Below are 23,158 nucleotides of genomic sequence, written 5' to 3' on the forward strand. Positions count from 1 at the left end.
TAAGCACTTGGAATTGTAGGAGTTGAGACATTAAATTTAGTTCGACTCGGTTCCATAGATAAATATTGTGAAAATAGCAGATCTACAAGCTCACAGCGTTGTGAGCTTGTAGATCGTCTATTTTCAAATGTTTTGCCTTTTTCTTATATAATTTTACAATTTGCCCATTGTTTGACCAGTTATAGTATAGTTTGTTGGTGACTTTTGATGCAATAATGCTCTTTTTTCTTTTCTTTTTCTTTCTTTGAGGTATTAAAAAGTCCTTAAAATGTCACTTCACTGTCATCTCTGGGGACCCCCCCAAAATCATGTCAGGGGGTCCCGACCCACTGGTTGAGAACCACTGGTTTACTGTGTGCACGGTGTGAGTGTGCCCCTCCCCTCCTTAACCCCTCCTCCCTCTGCCCTATAAATTCATCCCACACCTTCATCTCTTTCCTGTTACTTCCTCCTTGTTGAACAGGTAGGTTCCTTTACTGTGTTCTCTGTCATGACATTAGAAATGGAATTGATAATGATTTAATCAGTATAATTATGATAGCCTCAGATGATATCTGTATGTTAATGTATTTACTTTCATACATTAGCTCTGATCAAGTTGTTTTGGACTGAAGTCACCAGCCAAGAACCGTGTTGATCGTTGACCGTGTTTGTTTAACTTGAACCCATTTAGACCCTAGGCCGATTTTAAAAACGCCTTCTAAATCCTGACCGTTTTCTGAAAAACTTCAAATATTTATTAAAAATAAAATATTTTGCTATATACTGCTATATAGGGTTTCCCGCCCAAAATGGGTTCATATCTTCCTTACTTGTTTAATTTGACGTTTTGTCTTTATTCATGACAGGTATGTTTTTTTGTATATTTCATATTATTTGTAAAATAATATGAATTATTATCATGTTCCTACTTCCTCAAAGGAGAGAGGAGTTTAATCATTAAAACTATGAATGTGTCTCTTTGTTCTAATAGGGTTTTATCAACACACACAGACATCAACACTTCACTCCAACAGACACTGACTGGCTGTTAGACAAACACCACAAACGACTACACAACTGCTCCAGCTACCAGGTAACTTTGATTGTTTTGCTCTAGAGTCAAACAACCAATGTGTTTCTTGTACTACTCAACTTGCTCATGAGTGGCAACACTCCAGAAAAAAATAAAAATACTTCTAGGAGCACGGCTCAAAAGACAAAACGGCACTTGAAGTCTTTTCATTGTTTTATTTGCCTCACCCGGACGCATGCGTGCGTGCGTGCGTGCGTGTGTGTGCGTGCGTGCGTGCGTGCGTGCGTGTGTGTGTGTGTGTGTGTGTTGTAGCGGTTACCACCATAAAAGATTACATCAACTATACAAAAAAAACAATGGTGAATGGTATAGTTCTATAATTATCTGTATAGTTATAGTGCTGCTCAGTGTGAATGGCACTTTAGACCAGGAAACATACCTCTCTCCTCTCCTGCACCACAATGGCCTTCCAGGTTGGTATGATATAATATCACATCTGTACAGGGTGTTGAAACTATCTGGGCCGTAGATCTGCCTTTGCTCCATGCAGATCTGCAGAATTTAGGCTTTGTAAATCAAGGCTTTGTCATTTCAATCGTGTGAATATTTAGACAAGTGGTTACCAACATTTTCCGGATCAGAGCCCACCCATGTTAAGTGGTCAGATGGGTGAGCCACATGGATGAATACCAGCACATTTAGGGGTACTATAGTGAAAGACCTTTTCCATGACGGCCGAGTAGGTTTAGGTGGGTCCAACCGTTCAGAGGTCTGTGGATTTGTGTTTGACAGCACTGTACTGTATGACAGCACTATCATTAGTGATGTGTTAGATTCATGTTAATGTGTATTTTCAGACATTTATTCACTTAAACCCTCAATACTTAGTAAATTTGAACTTTCACTTTTTACTTTTTACCGATCTATTAGCTCTCAACGCCTCGCAAGTGCGAGGCATTGTGAGCTTGTAGATCTGCTATTTTGGTTAAAGTTCTCCTCAGAATAGGGATGCTAGGGTTCAAGTGGTTAATGTAAAAAAAAACATTCTATCTCACAAAGGTGTGGTGGCCCCCCTGTAGTAACTCTGAGGACCCCCTATAGGGGTCCCGGACCCCCTGTTGAAGACCCCTGATCTAGCCAATGGCAGCGGAATGAATGTCACACCGGGATATGGGATTAGAAGCCTTCTAGGCTGGGATCAATTTGTTGATCCACTTCCAAGCATTTTGGGGCGGAATGGTTAGTGAGCCCACCTAGAACTCTGGAGGTCCTGGAGGTCCCAGGTACATTTCTAGCTCTCAGCAGTGGTGGAAGATGTACTCAAATGTGTTACTTAAGTAAAAGCATCAATACTGCAATATAAAAATACTCTGTTACAAGTAAACGTCCGGAATTCAAAATGTACTTGAGTAATAGTACAAAAGTACGGGCATCAAAATGTACTGAAAGTACCAAAAGTATCGGCTATTTTCAAATATCGGCTATTTTCAAATGGCCAAAATGTATATAGGACTGAAGAAGTTGATGTATGTTAATTATAATCAAAATCTACTAAGTAACTAGTAACTAAAGTTTTCAAATAATTGTAGTGGAGTTCAAGTACAATATTTGCCTTTGAGATGTAGTGGAGTAGAAGTAAAAGAACTGGAAATTGGAAATACTTCAGTAAAGTAAAGTACAGTACTTGAGTAAATGTATTTAGTTACCACTGGCTCTCAGCAATGTGTCGAAGTGTTGCTAAGCAAGACACTTAACCCCTACTAAAGATGGTGCCCAGATTTCCCTAGTGCCCACCTTCCCTGTATTCTTTTATTAAGCACTTTGAGCTTTTCTACTGTGTGTGTGTGTGTGTGTGTGTGTGTGTGTGTGTGTGTGTGTGTGTGTGTGTGTGTGTGTGTGTGTGTGTGTGTGTGTGTGTGTGTGTGTGTGTGTGTGTGTGTGTGTGTTTGTTGTCTATGCAGGCTTAACGTGGTCAGAATCATCAGAACTATAAAACAGCTCCTTCCTGGTTTTGTCACTTCTCTCGTATCTCCTCAACCATAGAGACTTCTACCTGCGTAGGTGAGTTTATACTGATCAATAATATAATGTATGAAGCTTAAAATATTTACTGATTAATAACATCCTACTGTACTATTATAAATCTTTATATCCTACGTCCTAGCACAGTAAGCTACTGTCCTATTTTTCATGTAACTAATTTTTCATGTACCCTCGGAGCTCCGCGGTAGATAGAAAATTAATATAAGCTTATTAGATGTTCAAAATATAGACATGAATAAAGTCAGTAGGAGGGATTGGGATGAGAATGTCCCTATTTACAGTCGGCGCTCGTAAAGACAGTGATGTCACTGAAATGCGACTACTTGTCTGTCTGCCGTCTCCCCTCTGCCGTGTTAAAATTATGGGTAACCCATTCAAGTGGCAAATTAAATGTGAAACACATCAACTATTGAGAAAACAACAAGATATGTTGACAAAGGCACTCTTTAAACCGTCAATAGTAAATTTGACCCTTCACTTTTTACTTAGTCTGCTCTTTTTCCCCCTCTACACCCAGTGGTGGAAAGTAACTATGTACATTTACTTAAGTACTGTACTTAAGTACAATTTTGAGGTATTTTTACTTTACTGGAGTATTTCCAATTTTCAATACTTTTTCTTCTACTCCACTACATCTCAGAGGCAAATATTGTACTTTTACTTCACTACAATTATTTGAAAACTTTAGTTACTAGTTACTTTGTAGATTTTGATTATTTATACAAACATATATTACCCACTTCAGCCCTATATACATTTTGGCCATTTGAAAATAGCCGATCTACAAGCTCACAATACGTCGCGATGCAACGCATTGTGAGCTTGTAGATCTGCTATTTTCAAAAGATTTTATGTTGAAGACCCCTGATCTAGCCAATGGCAGTGGAATGAATGTCACATCGGGATATGGGATTAGACGCCTTCTAGGCTGGGATCAATTTGTTTGCAGTAAAAGCATCAATGCTGCAATTTAGAAATACTCTGTTACAAATAAACGTCCGGAATTCAAAATGTACTTGAGTACAAAAGTACTGGCATCAAAATGTACTTAAAGTACCAAAAGTAGAAAGTATTCATTATGCAGAATATCCCATTTCACACGTTTTCAAATGTACAGTATAACAATCTTTTGAAAATGGCAGATCTACAAGCTCACAATGCATCGAAAAGCGACGCATTGTGAGCTTGTACATCTGTTATTTTCAAATGGCCAAAATGTATGTAGGGGGCCAAAGTGGTTAAAGGGATTGTAGGCGATTCAGAGATAAACAAAGGAAAAAAATCCAGCAGTTCGTTTCCCCGACCACCAGGGGGTGACGCACGGAGCACTTCCATAGAGTAAGCAGACTTCTAAACGGGCCATGCCGAATATAGGTTACTTTATTCGGATATAATTCGCGGAACTGCCCGCCCCTGACGGTTCTCTGAATTTTTATTTTTAAATAGGCTCTTTCATGACAAATTGACCACATATATGAAGTTAAACAACTAAATTCTATCCAAACGCTTTTTGAAAAGTAAATTGTGTGCCTAAAAAACGAAGTTTGAGAGCATTTTAAAACCGAAAGTAAAATGTTCACACGGACACGGACGCGCACGGATGCGCACATGCGTGCGTGAATTTACGCACCGGATACCCGGATGTGTAACCTAAATAGTAGGGAAAATACGGATTTCAGAAAGAGGAGTGTTTTTCAATGCAGGAAAACACCCCAGCATCATTATATAGTGGCTGATAGAGGGGAAAAAATGCAAAATATATATATAGAGGTATTTTTCAAATATAGGCTTAATGTTGCCTACTATACCTTTAATGTATGTTAATATTAATCAAAATCTACAAAGTAACTAGTAACTAAAGTTTTCAAATAATTGTAGTGGAGTAAAATTACAATATTTACCTTTGAGATATAGTGGAGTAGAAGTAAAAGTACAGAAATTTAGAAATCCTCCAGTAAAATAAAGTACAATACTTGAATAAATGTATTTAGTTACCACTGGCTCTCAGCAATGTGTTGAGTGTCGCTGAGCAAGACACTTTACCCCTACTAAAGATGGTGCCCAGATTTTCCTAGTGCCCACCTTCCCTGTATTCTTTTATTAAGCACTTTGAACGGAATGTGCTGTTTAACCTTTTGTCTACTGTGTGTGTGTGTGTGTGTGTGTGTGTGTGTGTGTGTGTGTGTGTGTGTGTGTGTGTGTGTGTGTGTGTGTGTGTGTGTGTGTGTGTGTGTGTGTGTGTGTGTGTGGGTGTGTGCGCGCGTGCGTGTGCGTGGAATCATCAGAAACAGCTCCTTCCTGGTTGACTGTGTAACTTCTCTCGTATCTCCTCAACTAGAGACTTCTATGTAGGTGAGTTTGTACTGATCAATAATATCATGTATGAAGCTTAAAATCTGTACTTATAAATCTTTCTATCTTACTTCCTAGTACAGTAAGCTACTGTCCTACTATCATATGAGGCACCATTAGTTTAATGGGAGAGATTTGTCTCAAAATTATTTGTGAATCCAATACCATGATGCACAAATATTCCATGATTTACAAATGTGTTTCCATAATTCACAAATGTGTTTTGCAATCTGCAAACACAAATAATTTATTTGTGACTTTTGTAAATTGAATGGAATATTTGTAATTTTTACAAAAATGTATTATACTTGTGTGTGCACAAAAGAGTTTACAAATGTATTTTCCTATCCGCAAACTTACTTGTAACTTGTAAGTTGGTATTGGAATACATGTGCTATGATTTGTACAAATATATGACTATTTGTAAATATATCATTTGCAATTTGTAAAAATAATTTATACTTGCAGGCGCATTTATCATAAAATGTCATTTGTAAATCATCAATTCTGCATGTGAATTGTTGAATCTGTATTTGTGAGTACACTAGCACATGCATTCAGTTTTGAGATTATTTGATTTTATTTGTATATATTAATTATTCAAATAATCATAATTTTCATCATGTACAGCATTAGATCTGCCACTCTGCTTCATTACAGTCAAGATACTCTTTCTTGACCCCCCTGTGGTTTTGTAATGGCCCAGTACTTTTCCCATATGTAAATGTACATAGTTACTTTCCACCACTGGGTGTAGAGGGGGAAAAAGAGCAGACTAAGTAAAAAGTGAAGGGTCAAATTTACTATTGACGGTTTAAAGAGTGCCTTTGTCAACATATCTTGTTGTTTTCTCAATAGTTGATGTGTTTAAATTGTACTCAGCTGTTTGTGCAGCAGTGACAGTGGAGCAAGAAGGAAAACAGAAGTTGGTTAAATGAAGAAATTTAGAAGGGACGTACATAGCAGATGTTTCCTGTACTTTGGGCTGGTGAAAGCAGAATACCATACACTAGTGATGAGCGGGTTGACCCGTAACCCGCGGGACCCACGGATCAACCCGCGGTGCGGGTGGGTCGAGTCAGAATTTCAGAGGCAATTATGCGGGCTGCGGGTGAGCGGGTCAGCCGCTCTCACACGCAAAAAAAATATATAAAAAATCACATGCTCTTGTTGTCTTTATTCCTAATAAGAATAAGAATAAACAATAAAACAGTTTGAATACACTTGGGGATTATTTTCTAACCATGATTTTACAGAATTATAGGTACGACCCGCGGGGCAGTACTTTTCCCATATGCGTGTGTGTCTGTATCACAGCATTCGTGCCTCACACCCAATCTATGTGTGTGTGTGTGTGTGTGTGTGTGTGTGTGTGTGTGTGTGTGTGTGTGTGTGTGTGTGTGCCTGTGTGTATTGCAGCAGCGTCGTGCCCCCACACCCTAAGCAATCTATGTGAGCGTGTGTGCCTGTGTGTGTGGTAGTGATGCGCGGGTCGGGTTTTTTCATGACCCGCCCCGCCACGGAACCCAACCCACCTCAATCTATGGCTCAAACCGCCCCGCGGGTCGTACCTATAATTCTGTAAAATCATGGTTAGAAAATAATCCCCAAGTGTATTCAAACTGTTTTATTGTTTATTCTTATTCTTATTAGGAATAAAGACAACAAGAGCATGTGATTTTTTATAATATTTTTTTGCGTGTGAGAGCGGCTGACCCGCTCACCCGCAGCCCGCATAATTGCCTCTGAAATTCTGACTCGACCCACCCGCACCGCGGGTTGATCCGCGGGTCCCGCGGGTTACGGGTCAACCCGCTCATCACTAGTGTGTGGTATTCTGCTTTCACCAGCCCAAAGTACAGGAAACATCTGCTATGTACGTCCCTTCTAAATTTCTTCATTTAACCAACTTCTGTTTTCCTCCTTGCTCCACTGTCACTGCTGCACAAACAGCTGAGTACAATTCAAACACATGATTAGACATAATACAGTATGGTCATAAAACAATAAAATAAACCAAAATAATATAATCACGTTCTTGATTATTTCTTTAGGATCAAAAAAGTAATATTAAGGAAGGACCGACTCATAGTCATAGTCAGACCAAATCATAGTACATCATAGTAAAATGAGTTCAGATAATTAATATCACACTTTAGCATAATTTATAATTGGTTCTACGGTATAACACAACCAAATTATAGATTAGTTTACCACTGTTTGCCACTGAGTGACCAGTCCTGTCAACATCTCCTGTGTCATACGAGGCCCTATCATGACCCAATGCACGTCCAGTAACGTTGGCGTCCAGTAACCTGTAACTTTTTGTGTGTATGTACTGCAGTAACATCCTGTCCCCAAGATGTTTGGGGAGCTTTACACACACAGCATTATGCAATAAGTGATTTGATTCATTCTTCATTATTGTAAGCTTATAAGCCAGGTTTATGAGCCCCGCTGTGCAATACTCTTTCCTATTAATTCTTCTCTTCTTTGACCATGGTTTAGTAGGCCTAATAGGCAGACATGGAGACCATTATCACCTGCCCTGGGCTGGGATTTACCATAAGGGGTCCAAGGTACCCAAGGTTAAGGGAAGCAGGGTTGAAAGGCTGATCTGAAAGCCATGTCTTTCGACACATAATGGGAACAGATATTATATATAAAGTGAACTACATTTAACCACTTAAACACTATATGGTTGACCGGAGGCCCTTGGGGCTTTATAGTGTCTTTTCCCTGGTGTTAGGTAGGACACCTAGCAGGTTGACAAGTAGCCTTTCCTGAAGCTCCTACGTACGTCCAATATCTTCCCTGCCTAGTGGGGATTCACTCTTGGCTCCCATGCAGAAGACCCAGGTTCAAATCCCGGGTCTTACAGTTGTAATTAACCACTTGAATCTTAGCATTCCTATTCAGGGGCTAATAGTGAACATCTGATCTACAAGCTCACAACGTGTCACAAGTAACGTTATCATGCATGTTGTGAGCTTTTAGATCGGCCATTTTTGATAATTTGGTGTACAGAGAAAACAGGAGAGGGCCAATTATAGAGCCCTGGGGAATACGGTCAACTAAGTATATGGTTTAAGTTGTTTAGTCTCCACATCAGGAGAGGACATAAAACGTGGGATTACAGCTTTATTTGGGGCCTTATTTTCAGCCTGCTATGTGGCGTTCAAATCCAGTCCCATCGCGCTGATCAGAGCAATGGTCACCGAGTTATGGCCATTTGAAATGTTAGACACTGCTATAACACTGCTGTAGTGCCACATAATGTGTGCACATTATTACATTATTTGTGTGACTATTGTCATGGCAGATCCCTGACCAGTTTTTATTTTGTTCAGCTTCCCAACTTTTACCCCAAATACCTATTTTTTCTGAAACCCCTCCTGTCTAACTAATTAGCGGCAGTGCCCACCTGGCTGTAATTGCCATGGGGGTGGGGGTGGGGCAGTCCAAGCACACGTAAGGATCTGCAGGTATTTGTGAGTGAATCTCAACAAAAGAGTGTGAAGCTTGTCTCAAAACTGAATGCGTGTGTTGGTGTACTCACAAATGCATATTCAACAATTCACACACAGAATTGATTCTTTACTAATGATATTTTATGATAAATGCACAAAAAAATGCAAATGTACATTTTTTTTAAACATTTTATTACAAATTCCTTTTATACAAAAGTCACAAATAAATTATTGTAAATCATGGAAACACATTTGTAAATCATGGAATATTTGTGCATCATGGTATTGGATTCACAAATCATTTTGAGACAAATCTCTCCCCTATTAGTTTAGCGCAATTTCACAATGTGATGACTCTCCTGAACCAAAGGTGCAGACCGGCACAAACATGAAGAATGTGCATTTAAATTGTTTAAAAATATTTTAAACTGCAATAGAGACTTTGTTATTAAATGTGTCTCTCTAATAGACTATATATTTAGTCGAGTTTACGCAGCCTAAGGCCATTAGCAGTACAATGAGCACTATAACTATAACCATAAAAATATAGTCAAGTGGATGGCTGAGTTCACACCGATTATAAAAAATTATACAATGGTGAACGATATAGTTATAGTTGTCTTTATGGTTATAGTGTGAATGTCACTTTAGACCAGGAAACATACCTCTCTCCTCTCCTGTACCACAACCTGGTGGCCTTCCAGGTTGGTATGATATATCACATTTGTACAGGGTGTTGAAACTATCTGGGCCGTAGATCTGCCTTTGCTCCATGTAGATCTGCTGAATTGAGGCTTTGGAAATCAAGGCTTTAATTGTCATTTAAATTGTGTGAATATTTAGACAAGTGGTTACCAACCTTTTACGGATCAGAGCCCACCCATGTTAAGTGGTCAGATGGTGAGCTGCGTGGTCCGGGTGACCAGATCCAAACTGTTAATTTGAGGGACAGAAGTACCGCTTTTGTGGGACAATGCGGGGTGAGGGTGGGGGGGATTAATAGCAAATTAGTTGCTATTATATGTCTTGATGTCATATTCGACCATAGGCTTAATATTGCCTATCATTTTGTTATTAAAACCCTCTGGCGTCTCACATTTTGTTTTAAAAATGCACATTTTGGTCATGGGTGGTATGGCCGACTTCAACATGCAACAAAATAAACAAGCTTGTAAATAACTGTTCTAACTTCATTCTATATTTGAATTATTGTTAGAATGGACAGCATTCTCTCAGCTCCTGTAGTATCTATTTCACTTTTGATTAGATTAACCACAATGTTTAATAAAAGCATATTAGGCTCTGTGAGCAGCAGCCATATTCTCACTTCCTTTTCTCACTTCCACTTCCCTATTCTCACAGGTGTTACCAATGATACTAATGAAGGCTCTGTTCCATTTAGTGTAGCACAGTGGTTCTCAGACTTTTTTTTTATATTTCAAGGCCCCCCATAACTCTGAGTGTACACATTTGTACACCCTCAGAGTTACATACAGTATCCATAAGGGTCAATTTGGAACCCCCTCCTGGAACCATGAGGGTACCTGGACCACACGTTGAGACCCACTGGTGTAACAGAGTGTTTCCAGTGAGCCAACATGCACAATATCTGCACCCTGACCCTGTTTGACCAGAATGGAACTGAGCCTTCATTAGTATCATTGGCAACACCTGTGAAGGAAGTAAGAAAGAGGCCCAATTTCTTCACAATACGGCTGCTGTGCATAGAGCCTATTTATTCACGTGCTGCTAGAGCAGTGTTGTGTCCAGTGTTCACTTGTTGTGAAGGGATCTCTTGTCACCAGTGTTGCTATGCTCATTTGGGCGTCGCTACGCACTGTATTTTAATGACGTGACGCGCACGTCGCTTAACACCTACACTTCAGGTCAAACGATGGACAATTGATATGCATCTAGGCTAATTCCTATGTTAATGTACCTGGTGTGAGTCGGGAGCCTTTGTAAACTTCGTTGAGGTGTGAATTTAAACTCGTTTTAAATCTATGCGTGTGCCTGCGCGTGCTCCTGGTCAAATAGGTTCCTGCACGCCATGCAAGGCCGTCCTATGAGCATTGCACCCCTGCTTGTCACTGAGTTGCATCGCGGCAACACAACCCGTCTAGTTTGCTGTATGCTCATGTTAAGAGCTTCAGCACACCTCTCTACATCTGTGCATTGATTTATGACTGATGAGGCTTTATTTCTCTCTTAAAGAGAGTAATTAGAACGCTTTCTCCACACAGCCCTGTGATGTAAGCTAGATTTTAAAACGCACATTTGAACACTGATGCCTGGCAGTCACAGTGTGGGACAGCGTCTCAATTTGTGGGATGCCTGAAAAGTCATTTAGATGTGGGACTGTCCCACTTTGCGTGGGACAGTCCCATGGTATTCATCCAGGCGGCGTGGATGAATAGCAGCACGTTTAGGCGTATTATAGTGAAAGACACCTTTTCCATGCCGGCCGAGTAGGTTTAGGTGGGTCCTACGGTTCAGAGGTCACTGGATTTGTGTGTTTGACAGCACTGTGCTGTATGACAGCACTATCATCAGTGTTGTGTTGGATTCATGTTAATGTGTATTTTCAGACATTTAACCACTTAAACCGTCAATTTGACCTTTCACTTTTTACTTAGTCTGTTCATTTTTCCCCTCTACACCAAAACCTCTTTGCCAAAAATAGCCGATCTACAAGCTCTCAACACCTTGCAAGTGCGAGGCATTGTGAGCTTGTAGATCTGCTATTTTTTGGCTTTGACGTAAGTACAATTTTTACTTTACTGGAGTATTTCCAATTTTCAATACTTTTACTTCTACTCCACTCGATCTCAGAGGCAAATATTGTACTTTTACTCCACTACAATTATTTGAAAACTTTATTTACTAGTTACTTTGTAGATTATTATTACAAAACATATATTACCCACTTCAGCCCTATATACATTTTGGCCATTTGAAAATAGCCGATCTACAAGCTCACAATACGTCGCGATGCAACACATTGTGAGCTTGTAGATCGGCTATTTTCAAATGGCCAAAATGTGTGTGGGGCTGAAGTGGTTAATGTATGTTAATAATAATCAAAATCTAGAAAGTAACTAGTAACTCAAGTTTTCAAATAATTGTAGTGGAGTAAAAGTACAATATTAGCCTTTGAGATATAGTAGTAGAAGTAAAAGTACAGAAAATGGAAATACTCCAGTAAGGTAAAGTACAGTACTTGAGTAAATGTATTTAGTTACCACTGGCTCTCAGCAATGTGTTGAAGTGTCGCTGAGAAAGACACTTAACCCCTACTGTGTGTGTGTGTGTGTGTGTGTGTGTGTGTGTGTGTGTGTGTGTGTGTATAGGCTGCAATCATCAGAAACAGCTCCTCCCTGGTATTGTCACTTCTCTCGTATCTCCTCAACCATAGAGACTTCTACTTGAGTAGGTGAGTTTATACTGATCAATAATATCATGTATGAAGCTTAGAATATTATGGCACCATTAGTTTAGTGCAATTCACAATGTGAAAACTCTATAAGGTTGACCGGAGACCGGAGGCCCTTGGTGCATTATACAAGTGTCTTTTCCCTGGTGTTAGGTAGGACACCTAACAGATTGACAGTAAGCCTTTCCTGAGGCTCCTACGCCCAATATCTGCCAAGTGGGGATTCCCTCTTGGCTCCCATGCCGAAGACCCAGGTTCAAATCCCGGGTCTTACAGTTGTAATTAACCACTTGAATCATAGCATTCCTATTCAGGGGCTAATAGTGAACATCTGATCTACAAGCTCACAAAGTGTCACAAGTAACGTTATTATGCATGTTGTGAGCTTGTAGATCGGACATTTTCTGTTATTTGGTGTACAGAGAAAACAGTGGAGTGCCAATTATAGAGCCCTGGGGAATACGGTCAACTAAGTATATGGTTTTAGTTGTTTTGTTTTTATGCCGGCATAAAATAGACTAAATATACTGTCTATTAGAGAGACACATTTAATAACAAAGTCTCTATTGCATAAAAATATTTTGTATCAATTTAAATGCACATTCTTCATGTTTGGTACAGTCTGCACCTTTGGTTCAGGAGAGTCACCACATTGTGAAATTAGTCACACAAATGATGTAATAATGTGCACACATTATGTGGCACTACAGCAGTGTTATAGCAGTGTCTAACATTTCAAATGGCCATAACTCGTGACCATTGCTCTGATCAGCCGATAGGACTGGATTTGAACACCACATAGCAGGCTGAAAATCTAGTCATCTATATTTTGCAATGCTGAATAGTTTGGTTATATTGTAAAGCACATGCATGCTTATGATAGCTTGTGCTGACATGTTACTGCATTATAGCAAGCTCCCACTTAACTTGCTGATGATTTGGTCAATATCTGTGTTTCTTGTGTCGACTTGATCATGATGTAACTTTCCTCTTCTGCCCCGGATTTGAACCCGGTTTCCTGCGCAAGCGCTGATTTTTTTTTACCATTGAGCTCAGGAGATAAATTTAATCTTGACCAGCAGGTCAAAATTCGTGTCAGATCGAGATCCTGTGTCTAGGTGAGACATGACCTTTGTCTTAATAGAAGAGCAGGGAGACAAACTACAACCACCCCAATTGTATAAGTTATATTGAATTAACATACTCTACCATACAGATTGGACAAAATGACATTCTATTCATTAAAAAAAAGTGACATAGTGCCGCTTTAACATACAAACAGCTAGCCAGCTACCTAGATTGTAATATAATCTGGCCACAGGAGAGCTGTGTAAATAGACATCACAACCTTACTAACATCTATGAAATCCACAATTTTACAGTTACATTAGAAAACGTGCAACATCATTTTATGCCGCCTAGGGCCATTAACAGTACACTGAGCATTATAACTATATAAATATAGTTTAAAAAATTGTTCTAAGTCAAGTGGATGGCAGAGTTCACACCGACTATAAAAAACTATACAATGGTGAACGATATAGTTATATTTATCATTATAGTTATAGTGCTCAGTGTGAGCGTACATTTAGGCGTACTATTAGTGAAAGACCTTTTCCATGCCGGCCGAGTAGGTTTAGGTGGGTCCCACGGTTCAGAGGTCGCTGGATTTGTGTGTTTGACAGCACTGTACTGACACACAAGGACTACAAAATGCACGCCCACAATTGAGGCAGTGCACCCACTCGAGGTCCGTTAGAACGATGTACTGCAGCTGTCAATGCAATCGCTATGAGAGGCATCGCAAAATACCGTAATTTCACTGGTTGACTTTGATTTGTCCTTTTTAATGTGACATACCTGCTATCTCAATATACAACCCACAATATACTATAATATACTCCATCAGTGTGTCGAAATTTCTAGCATCTGAAATCTAAAGTTTAAGTGGTCGCATGGTATATACGTAACGTCACGTACACATCCCTTGAGGTTTTCAATACCCAGATACGTTTGTGTCTCTCATGTATCATTTGTATGGGCTATTTATTTTGGACAATTATCCAAAAAGTATCTTGCAAGACTATTTGTATATTAATAGTAACCTGGAGAATTCACTAAGTAGTTGAAAATGTTGGGATATATCACTCCTCCATTTAGTCGGGTTATTTCCCCAACTTACATTCAGGCAAGTTAATACATGAGAATGAGAATGAGAATTCCCCTATTTACAGTCGGCGCTCGTAAAGACAGTGATGTCACTGAAATGCGACTACTTGTCTTTCTGCCGTCTCCCCTCTGCTTTGTTAACATTATGGGTAACCCATTCAAGTGGCAAATTAAATGTGAAACACATCAGCTATTGAGAAAACAAGAAGATATGTTGATAAAGACACTCTATACATTTGGAAACATATTTTTTATTCAACTCTATATCGTCTCCAGTTCATCCAGGATCATTTTAAAAGTAGGCTAACTCTGATATCTTCTCATAGAGATTGCATTGACAGCAGCAGTACATCGTTCTAACGGACCTTTAGTGGATGCACTGTCTCAATTGTGGGCGTGGATTTTGTAGTCCCTGTGTGTCTCTATGACAGCACTATCATCAGTGTTGTGTTGGATTCATGCTAATGTGTATTTTCAGACATTTAACCACTTAAACCCTCAATACTTAGTCAATTTGACCTTTCACTTTTTACATAGTCTACTCTCTTTACCCCTCTACACCCAGTGGTGGAAAGTAACTAAGTACATTTACTTAAGTACTGTACTTACACAATTTGTAAAATTTTGAGGTATACATCTCCTACTACAATTATTTGAAACTTTAGTTACTAGTTACTTTGTAGATTGTGATTATTATTACAAAACATACATTAACCACTTCAGCCCTATATACATTTTGGCCATTTGAAAATAGCCGATCTACAAGCTCACAATGTGTCGCGACGCAGCGCATTGTGAGCTTGTAGATCTGCTATTTTCAATAGATTTGTATACTTTTTATACATATGAAAACTTGTGAAATGGGACATTCTGCATAATGAGTACTTATTTACTTACTTCTACTTTAGTACTTTTAGTATATTTTGATACCAATACTTTTGTACTTCTACTCAAGTAAATTTAGAATTCCGGACTTTTACTTGTAACAGAGTTTACAAGATCCCCTCTAATACCAAACCTCTTTGCCTCAATGCCTCGCAAGTGCGAGGCGATGAGAGCTTGTAGATCTGCTATTTTTGGCTAAAGTTCTCCTCAGAATAGGGATACTAGGGTTCAAATGGTTAATGTAAAAAAAAACATTCTATCTCACAAAGGTTTGGAGGCCCCCCTGTAGTAACTCAGAGGACCCCCTATAGGGGTCCCAGACCCCCTGTTGAAGACCCCTGATCTAGCCAATGGCAGTGGAATGAATGTCACACTGGGATATGGGATTAGAAGCCTTCTAGGCTGGGATCAATTTGTTTGCAGGTTGATCCACTTCCAAGCATTTTAGGGCGGCTAGCTGAATGGTTAGTGAGCCCACCTAGAACTCTGGAGGTCCTGGAGGTCCCAGGTACATTTCTAGATCTCAGCAATGGTGGAAGAAATACTTTTTTACTCAAGTAAAAGCATCAATACTGCAATATAGAAATACTCTGTTACAAGTAAAAGTCCGGAATTCAAAATGCACTTGAGTAAAAGTACAAAAGTACTGGCATCAAAATGTACTTTAAAGTACCAAAAGTAGAAAGTACTCATTATGCAGAATATGTCCCATTTCACATGTTTTCAAATGTATAACAGCAGATGCGACGCATTGTGAGCTTGTAGATCGGCTATTTTTAGAAGGCCACAATGTATAGGACTGAAGAAGTTGATGAATGTTAATTATAATCAAAATCTCCAAAGTAACTAGTAACTAAAGTTTTCAAATAATTGTAGGGGAGTAAAAGAACAATATTAGCCTTGAGATGTAGAGGAGTAGAAGTAAAAGTACAGAACATTGGAAATACTCCAGTAAAATAAAGTACAGTACTTGAGTAAATAGTATTTAGTTACCACTGGCTCTCAGCAATGTGTTGAAGTGTCGCTGAGCAAGACACTTAACCCCTACTAAAGATGGTGCCCAGTTTTCCCTAGTGCCCACCTTCCCTGTATTCTTTTATGAAGCACTTTGAACGGCCTTGTTGTTAAAATGTGCTGTTTTAACCTTTTGTCTAGTGTACGTGTGCGTGTGCGCGTGCGCGTGTGCGTGTGCGTGTGCGCGTGTGCGTGTGCGTGTGCGTGTGTGCGTGTGTGTGTGTGTGTGTGTGTGTGTGTGTGTGTGTGTGTGTGTGCGCGTGTGTGTGCGCGTGTGCGTGCGCCACACCTGGCTGTGTATTGTGTGTAGTGAATTCCACATTCAAAGACTAGATGTATCGTATATCACACACATGTACTGTGTGTGTGTGTGTGTGTGTGTGGGCTCAGAGTGTAGAGAAACTATAGGCCTGCTTTCATAACAGTTATTATTGTATCTGTAGGATTATGTCCCAAAGGGAGCGCAGGAAATGGAGTTGAGACATTACATTTAGTTTGACTCGGTTCCATAGAAAAATATTGTGAAAATAGCAGATCTACAAGCTCACAGCGTCGTGAGCTTGTAGATCGGCTATTTTCAAATGTTTTGCCTCTTTCTTATATAATGTAACAATTTGGCCAGTTGTTATAGTATAGTTTGTTGGTGACTTTTGATGCAATAATGCTCTTTTTTCTTTTCTTTCTTTCTTTGAGGTATTAAAAAGTCCTTAACCCAATAGTCATGGACTGCTTGGATGAGTTTGGGATAGTGTCGGGTTACAAGGTCAATGTAACAAAATCGGAGGCTATGATGCTGGTTGGGGAGTTTCCATCTCATTTGGCGGGGAGGGTTTCATTTAATTGGTCGCCCCATGGTTTCAAATATTTAGGGATTAAGATAACGTCAGACACCTCAAAATTATATAAAGCAAATTACGGTAAATTAATAGATCAATTAAAATTAGATTTGGCACGTGGGAGATTCTCCCGCTTTCACTAATTGGTAGAATTGAGACAGTCAGGATGAATATTCTCCCTAGATTATTGTTTCTTTTCCAGGCTTTGCCTGTCCTGATCCCGGCCTCAGTGTTTAAGTCACTAGATAAGATGATGTCGGCTTTCATATGGCAAAAGAGGAAACCAAGGATTAAATGGAAAATGCTAGGCTACCCAAAAGATCAAGGGGGGCTTAATCTTCCAAATTTAAGACATTATTACTGGGCGGCTCAATTGAGTGGACTGGTGGAATGGATAAGACAAGATAAAGATACAAATTGGCTAGATTTGGAGAGAAATTCATGTCCACAGGTACCTCTTGAGTCATTGCCTTCTTTGGAGCTTAAAAAATGGAATAATCTCAAGTTAAATAATGAATGGATGAGTTGCACGTATAAAGTCTGGTCTTTGGTAAGAAAGAAATTGAAGCTGTCCCTATCAATATCGAGAGCCACTAGAATAGATAGGAATGAGGATTTTCTACCAAGCAAACTGGACTCGGGTTTCAGAGTGTGGACAGAGAAAGGTCTTGTTACAATTCACCAGTTGCTGGAGGGGAATTCCATTAAATCATTTAAACAGTTACAGGATAGATTTGGTTTGGATACAAAAGACTTTTACAAATACTTACAGGTGAGAAGCTATCTGCTGTCACATAAGGACTGGGAGATTTTGAGACAACCGCCAACCCCTTTGGAGCTGTTTTTAATTAGGATAACGGAGGGAAAAAAAGGGAAAAAAATTATATCTCAAATATACAACTGTTTGCAGTCCATAGTTTCAGGGAACACATTAGAGATTAAATCGAAATGGGAACTGGAAATGACAGTGATAATAGAAGATGAGGAGTGGGTAAGGGCTTGTGAAGGAGGTCACAGAATCACAAACAGCCCATTGTGGAAAGAATTCAATTGGAAAACAAAAATGAGATATTTCAGAACTCCCCTCATGGTTTCCAAATTTGATGTAAATACTACAGAATTATGTTGGAGGGACTGCAAGCAGATTGGGGACCATACCCATGTGTTTTGGGATTGCCCTAAATTGGAGAGTTACTGGAAGGGAATACGCACGGAAGTCCATGCTATTCTTAACATAGATTTACCATTAGACCCAAAAATATATATTATTGGAGTGGTTCCGGAGGGGCTGGTGGTACCATACCCATGTGTTTTGGGATTGCCCTAAATTGGAGAGTTACTGGAAGGGAATACGCACGGAAGTCCATGCTATTCTTAACATAGATTTACCATTAGACCCAAAAATATATATTATTGGAGTGGTTCCGGAGGGGCTGGTGGACATACAGAAGGTCTATATCCTACATATTCTTTTGTTGATTGCGAGAAAAATGATTACTCTATCCTGGCTGAAACCTTTACCACCTACGACCAGCCAGTGGCATGAGAGGATATTGAAAATGTATACTATGGAAAAAATTACTGCCAAGCTCCAGATGAAGTATGATGCGTTTCTAAAAAAGTGGGCCCCAGTTATAGGATACTTCAATCTGCCTATATGAAAGCCTATGTTACTATGTACTATATGTCATGTCATGATATTTTTTATTTTTTATTTGTTTTTGTGCTGTAACTAGTTATATTTGATCTCCAAGTGAATGTCCTGATATTTAATTATTTAAATATTTTAATCTGATTTAATCTGTTGCTTAATATGTCTGCCGAATTGTCCTGTTTGTTTTTCTTTTCTGTGGTATTTTTCTGTTTTGTCTTTTCTTTTTGTCTTTTTGTGTTTTTATTTTAGTTTATTTGCTTAAAATATTTGTACGTTGTGAATTTTCTCTGCAGAAAAGCAAATAAACGTCTTTGTTCAAAAATAAATAAAAAGTCCTTAAATTGTCACTTCACTGTCATCTCTGGGGACCCCCCCAAAATCATGTCAGGGGGTCCCGACCATAGAGGTATAATATAACGGTCCCGACCCACTGGTTGAGAACCACTGGTTTACTGTGTGCAGGTATGGTGTGCCCCTCCCCTCCTTAACCCCTCCTCCCTCTGCCCTATGAATTCATCCCACACCTTCATCTCTTTGTTGTTACTTCCTCCTTGTTGAACAGGTAGGTTCCTTCACCATGTTCTCTGTCATGACATTACAAATGGAATTAATAATGATTTAATCAGTATAATTATGATAGCCTCAGATGATATGTAAATGTGTTTACTTTCATACATTAGCTCTGATCAAGATGTTTTGGACTGAAGTCACCAGCGAAGGACCCTAGTGATCGTTGATCATGTTTGTTTGATTCATATCTTCCTTACTTGTTTAATTTGACGTTTTGCTTTTATTCATGACAGGTATGTTTTTTTGTATATTAAATATTATTTGTAAAATAATATGAATTATTATCATGTTCCTACTTCCTCAAAGGAGAGAGGAGTTTAATCATTAAAACTATGAATGTGTCTCTTTGTTCCAATAGGGTTTTATCAACACACACATACATCAACACTTCACTCCAACAGACACTGACTGGCTGTTAGACAAACACCACAAACAACTACACAACTGCTCCAGCTACCAGGTAACTTTGATTGTATTGCTCTCGAGTCAAACAACCAATGTGTTTCTGCAGAGTTTTGTACTTGTACTACTCAACTTGCTCATGAGTGGCAACACTCCAAGAACAAAATAAAAATACTTCTAGGAGCACGGCTCAAAAGTATTATAATATAGAGAAAAGACTTTAAGTCTTTTCATTTTTAAAATGTTTTATTTTCCTCACCTGGAGGAACAATAACGTAGGCTTACTTGTTGCGACTCATGTATTCTTCTTCTGGCTGGCTGAGTCGAAACACATGCGGTTTCTTTGAAACAGCCATTTTGTTTGAGTCATGTCATGTACTGTACAGGCCACTGTGTGTGTGTGTGTGTGTGTGTGTGTGTGTGTGTGTGTGAGATTTATGGTGGTTGTTTTGTTTATAGAAATAGCCCCTGCCCACACTTTTGTGTACTTGAGTAAAATGTATATAGTTACCACTGGCTCTCAGCAATGTGTTGAAGTGTTGCTGAGCAAGACACTTAACCCCTACTAAAGATGGTGCCCAGATTTCCCCTAGTGCCCACCTTCCCTGTATTCTTTTATTAAGCTCTTTGAACAGCCTTGTTGTTAAAATGTGCTGTTTTAACCTTTTGTCTAGCGTACGTGTGTGTGTGTGTGTGTGTGTGTGTGTGTGTGTGTGTGTGTGTGTGTGTGTGTGTGTGTGTGTGTGTGTGTGTGTGTGTGTGTGTGTGTGTGTGTGTGTGTGTGTGTGAGCGCCACACCTGGCTGTGTATTGTGTGTAGTGAATTCCACATTCAAAGACTAGATGTATCGTATATCACACACATGTACTGTGTGTGTGGGTGTGTGTGTGTGGGCTCAGAGTGAGAAACTATAGGCCTGCTTTCATAACAGTTATTATTGTATCCGTAGGATTATGTCCCAAAGGGAGCGCAGGAAATGGAGTTGGGACATGGAATTGTAGGAGTTGAGACATTACATTTAGTTTGACTCGGTTCCATTGAAAAATATTGTGAAAATAGCAGATCTACAAGCTCACAGCGTCGTGAGCTTGTAGAGCGGCTATTTTCAAATGTTTTGCCTCTTTCTTATATAATTTAACAATTAGGTCATTGTTTGACCAGTTGTTATAGTTTGTTGATGACTTTTGATGCAATAATGCTCTTTTTTCTTTTCTTTATTTCTTTGAGGTATTAAAAAGTCCTTAAATTGTCACTTCACTGTCATCTCTGGGGACCCCCCCAAAATCATGTCAGGGGGTCCCGACCCACTGGTTGAGAACCACTGGTTTACTGGCCCTCACTTATCAACGCGGTGCAGACCAAATAATGGGCGTACGGCGAGATCACCGCACCTTTCGGCATTTATCAATATATCCTGACGTGGGCTTCATCCTACCGTACGCTGAAATCTCACGTCTGGTAGAGACCAGTTGTTGACTTTGGCTGCGCCCGTTTATTCCATCCTAGACCTGCGGAGCAGCATTTTCTGACTGTCTGACATGCATCTGGACACATAATCCACACATAAATGTATATCTACACTAATAAATAATCCCTGTGAAAATATAACATTTTATAAAGTAATTTAAACAAACTGCTTTTGCTTTAACAGTCATTCAGATAAGATTGTAGATCTGGCTGCATTGAAAATAGAAGATCTACAAGCTCACAAGCCAGCGTCGCATCGCGATGCGTTGTGAGCTTGTAGATCTGCTATTTTCAAAATATACGAGCGCTTCTGCGAGAGCACTCTCGGGAGTTTAGACCGGTGCAGCGGCGCTGCTGTTATATTTTCATGGCCACCGGGAGATCAGACATTTAACCCATGGTCCAACACACACCAGCCTTCATCCATTAATGTTCTCTCCAGGCTATCTCTCATTAATGCGGAGCGGGACGGGACTCGCCCGTCCGAGTCTCACTGGGAAATGGGAATAGCCTACATGACGGCTTTATTTTAGTGTAACTCGAACGCGCACTGCTCGGTATGGGTTAAATAAATGAATATACAAACGTATTCCATTCATGGCGATGTGATTGGTATCATAATATGTCATTCATGTAGGCTACAAGTACAAGCCTACGTGACAAAGATTGTACCGCTACGGTACGGATTACATGAAAAACACAGCTGGGCGGGCGTGTGTGTGTGTGTGTGTGTGTGTGTGTGTGTGTGTGTGTGAGAGAGAGAGAGGGGCGTGTGCGTGTGCGTGTGTGGCGAGCGGGGGAAACTCTTTCTTATTGGCTTTTCATGATGTTGGTCGTATTCTGGTTCTTCTTCATGTCGTAAAATCGGGGCGTTTTGAGAATATTTAAGGGCGTGTTATTTAAATGACGCTCGGTTTCAGCCGTGACATTTATCAAGGCTGGGACCAAATGTACGCTCGGATCGGCTGTGTAGGATTCGTTGATAAATGTGACTTTGACGTTGGTGTACGGCCGAATATATGGAACAATAATATAATATACGACAGGTATGTTTTTTTGTATATTTCATATTATTTGTAAAATAATATGAATTATTATCATGTTCCTACTTCCTCAAAGGAGAGAGGAGTTTAATCATTAAAACTATGAATGTGTCTCTTTGTTCCAATAGGGTTTTATCAACACACACAGACATCAACACTTCACTCCAACAGACACTGACTGGCTGTTAGACAAACACCACAAACGACTACACAACTGCTCCAGCTACCAGGTAACTTTGATTGTTTTGCTCTCGAGTCAAACAACCAATTTATTTCTGCAGTCTTGTACTTGTACTTGTGCATTTACATTGTTTAAGATATTTTAAACTGCAATAGAGACTTTGTTATTAAATGTGTCTCTCTAATAATAGACTAGACCAGGGGTCTTTAACGTTTTCAGGCCAAGGACCCCCTAGCTGAGAGAGAGATGAAGCAGGGACCCCCACAACATATTGTATAGAACCTTTTAAACCCTCAATATTTAGTCAACTTGACTGTTGGCTCTGTACTTGGTCTGCTCTTTTTCTTTTTACGGCAAGTCTCTGAAAATAGCAGATCTACAAGCTTCCTCACGGTGGCCATTTGCTAATGATGAATGGCCGTGTGCAGGTGCAGAGCAATTGATTCAGCCACTGAGGAGAACCAAGCAGTCAGACAGACTGACATTCGGCTAATTATATGCAGGGTCCGACGGTTCAGAGGTCTGTGGATTTGTGTGTTTGACAGCACTGTGCTGTATGACAGCACTATCATCAGTGATGTGTTGGATTCATGTTAATGTGTATTGTCAGACATTTAACCACTT

At 39.6% G+C, this 23,158-nt stretch overlaps 1 protein-coding gene across 4 annotated transcripts in view; it reads left to right on the forward strand.

The window, feature by feature from the left end:
• The first annotated feature begins 968 nt into the window (after nt 1-968).
• The window catches only part of LOC308095332 (uncharacterized protein), a 46,974-nt gene continuing 24,784 nt past the window's right edge, over nt 969-23,158 (forward strand). For 3 of the 4 annotated variants that reach the window (XM_080442354.1, XM_080442353.1, XM_080442356.1), the window contains exons 1-6: nt 969-1,075; nt 2,977-3,076; nt 5,344-5,410; nt 12,231-12,313; nt 19,800-19,901; nt 22,482-22,583. The gene's annotated coding sequence lies outside the window, so the exon portion shown is untranslated. Of the gene's footprint in view, nt 1,076-2,976; nt 3,077-5,343; nt 5,411-12,230; nt 12,314-19,388; nt 19,434-19,551; nt 19,675-19,799; nt 19,902-22,481; nt 22,584-23,158 lie in introns of those variants that run through there. The other variant, XM_080442355.1, reaches the window with a different exon arrangement.

This window comes from Gymnoscopelus braueri (genome assembly GCF_963280865.1).
Source record: "Gymnoscopelus braueri genome assembly, chromosome: 11".
NCBI lineage: Eukaryota > Metazoa > Chordata > Actinopteri > Myctophiformes > Myctophidae > Gymnoscopelus > Gymnoscopelus braueri.